We start from the raw sequence: 2952 nt of genomic DNA, 5'->3' as shown, positions 1-2952 counted from the left end.
GAGATGGAACCAACTGCGGTGCAGCAGGATCTGACTCTAGAGTGTCGTCCGGTGCGTATATTGGAATTCTCAGAGCGTGTGTTGAGGAAGAGATCAATTAAGTATGTCAAGGTCTTATGGACAAATCAGTCTGAGCGCGAGGCTACGTGGGAACTTGAGGAGCTGATGCGGCAGAAATACCCGGAACTTTTCGTTGTGGGTAAGTGTTGTTGATTCATTAATCTTTTCTTTTGTCATTCCGATAGAAGCGTCAGAATTCGTGGTCGAATTCTTTTTAAGAGGGGTAGAGTGTGATACCCGGTTTGCAAAGAAGAGAAGTTGGGGGTTGTTCTTTTTGTTTTTTTTCCTCATCCGGTTGTTGTTTTGGGGATTTGGAATTTTTTGGAAAACATTCACAACTAGGGCAGTAGAATTTATTTGGTTTGACGCTTGCGTTGCGGTCGGGAGCTGTCGCGTGGGTTAGTTGGGCCGCAATTGGTGTTTCGGCCCATTAATCCTCCCAAACCCTAGCCGCCTCCCTCCTAACCCCCTCCCCCCTTGTGCAGCCGCCCCCCACTTCTCCCACACCTTGGCCGCCGCCCCCCTGCCCATCTCCTCCTCTCTCAATTCTTGCAGCCACACCACCAAACCCTAGCCCCCCCCCCAATCTCCTCCTCCCAAGGTGCCAATCCTTGCCGCTCGGATCATCGTCACGTGGTGCGAGTCTTCAATCGTTTTGGTGGAGGGAAGAAGGGAGGAAGGAAAGGGGGAGAATCCAAGGTGATTTTTGTGTTCATCCCTTGTTCATTTGCGCTGCAATTCAATTGATTAGAGGTTGCGTTTGCGATTGGGTAGAGGGGGCTGTCCAGAATTTTAGGTGGTGGATGAACAGCAGTAGTTCTAGCAGTTTCTGTGTTTTTTTCGTGAGAAATTAAGGGAAACCAGTTTGGGGATCATGTAGAACTTTGTCTTACCTTTCCAACGAGTATTTATGCGCTCAATTTGGAGTTATAAATTGAAAGTTATCACCGTTTGAATCCAGGTATGTGGCTGTCCAAAAAAAAAAAACAGATTTTCAGGGGGATGAACAGCAGCAGTATTATCAGTTTCTGGGGATTTTTCGGGAGTAATTAGGGTTAATCAGTATAAGAATCATGAAGGGCTCCTTCTTATCTTTCCAACAAGTACTTATGTGCTTGATTCGGAATTATATTTTAAAAGTTATCGCTGTTTGAATCCGAGTATGTCGCTGCCCAAAACAGGAAAAAAACAGATTGCAGGGTTTATTTTGTGGACCGTTTAGGGGTAATTAGATGTTAGAATTTAATCATAAATTGTATACAAAACTTGTGGGGAATTTTATGTAGTTGCCTCTGGAGTTTTTTTTGACACCACTGCTGTCTTAATTTTAAAGTTATGGAATTGTTAAGCAGCGCCGCTGCAGTTTGGTTGGTGTGGGGAGAATTGTTACCCGCGGCGGGGTTTGAGATTGCACGTAGGTGCGTCGTTGTTTTGAGTTTTTTTATGTGAATTTGGTGCACTAAGTTGGGTGTCAAAAACAGGTGGTGGACTCCCAGATCGTTCTTAGGGGATTTGCCCAAACTTCCGTTGAAGGCAAGTAAAACTGTGATGGTTATTCCGTCTGTCAGATGAGGAGTCTTATACTTGATTATGTTGTGCTATTGTGTTCATATTCATATTTTCTTTTGAGTGCCATCATTTGAAAATGTTCATGTTTCATGGATTTCATATGTTGAGTTTGAGGTTTGATTATGTTACTCAAGTGGTTATTATGTGGAATGGGTGGAAGTAAATGTCTAGCACATTTTTTTATTTGGGAAGAACTCATGATGTTGTCATGCATAATGTACTCATCATCCATTGCATTGAAGTTTCGTCGTGATCTTATGGTCCGACCGTACCGGTACACTGAGCATCATATGTTGCCCGAGAAGGGGTATGGTGCAGCTTCATATCCTTAGAGATATGAAGGCAGAAGTCATTATTGCATTTGTAGTCCTGTGCATTCATGGGAGAGGTGTGGAATCTATTATGTGGATGTGGATAATTTGGACTTGTACATGGTGATTCTACTTGGCGTTGAGATTTTAGTTACTTGTTTACTTGCTGCAATTTACTGTTCGAAAGAAAAGAAAGAAGTTCTGAACACGTGGTTGTGTAAGCACAGTTGATTTACAATGTCCTATTTGTTGTTGTTATGTTTACTTGCTGAGATGTGTTATCTCACATCTTGCATTGTTTGATGCAGGCACCTAATTTCTGCTTTGAGAATAGAGGGATGTAGTAGCACGGCCACTACACCTTTAATAAAGGAACCACCATTTAATAATGTTGTTAATCAGAGTTGGTCAAGTCTAGTGAATTCCTTTGTTCTTGGTTGAGCGTTTATTTTGGGGTGGGCTGAGTTTCTTATCCCATTGTTTTACTTCAGTTGGGGCATAAATGAGCTTTACCACTTTGCATCTAGTTTCTACTATGTGGATTATATGTCTTTATATCCTGTATGAACTTCATGTTTTCCCCTCCTTGTTATGTTAGTTTCAAAGGAGGTGCTACCAGATTTTGCTATATTTTCTTTCCTTATTACGCCTCTTGTGTGGAGTAAGTTAGGTGGGTGGGGTTTTTGGTGATATCCATTGTGTGTGACCAGTGGGGTGTTACAATGAGAAATTGCTTCCCTAACATATTTGACGTAGCGGTGATCAAGGCCTTCTACTGAGGATCTCAGGACAAGGTCTTCGTGCGGACCATCCTTCAGGAGGCCCCCACAACATCCGAGCAGCTCTTCCAAAAAGCCAACATGTACGTCACCGCCAATGAACGAGCCCGAGACCTCATCCAACCATCTCAACCTGCACCCCAGAAGAAGGAAGGGAACCCACTGTAGGACAAGCGTTGGGTAAGAGGCCTCAGGATGAAGTCCATGCCATGGGGCCACCGCCGACGTGGCCA

General features: G+C 43.7%; 1 long non-coding RNA gene across 1 annotated transcript; it reads left to right on the top strand.

Annotated features, from left to right (window-relative positions):
• The first annotated feature begins 711 nt into the window (after positions 1-711).
• LOC111591304 (uncharacterized) lies at positions 712-2568 on the top strand. Its single transcript, XR_002750464.1, has 2 exons — positions 712-759; positions 2249-2568. It is a non-coding gene; the product is annotated as an uncharacterized lncRNA (long non-coding RNA).
• The last annotated feature ends 384 nt before the right edge of the window (positions 2569-2952 follow it).

The sequence above is a fragment of the Zea mays genome, chromosome 4, assembly GCF_902167145.1.
Source record: "Zea mays cultivar B73 chromosome 4, Zm-B73-REFERENCE-NAM-5.0, whole genome shotgun sequence".
Taxonomy (NCBI): domain Eukaryota; kingdom Viridiplantae; phylum Streptophyta; class Magnoliopsida; order Poales; family Poaceae; genus Zea; species Zea mays.
The sequence above is the reverse complement of the archived record's forward strand: the minus strand, read 5'-3'. Positions and strand labels throughout refer to the sequence as shown.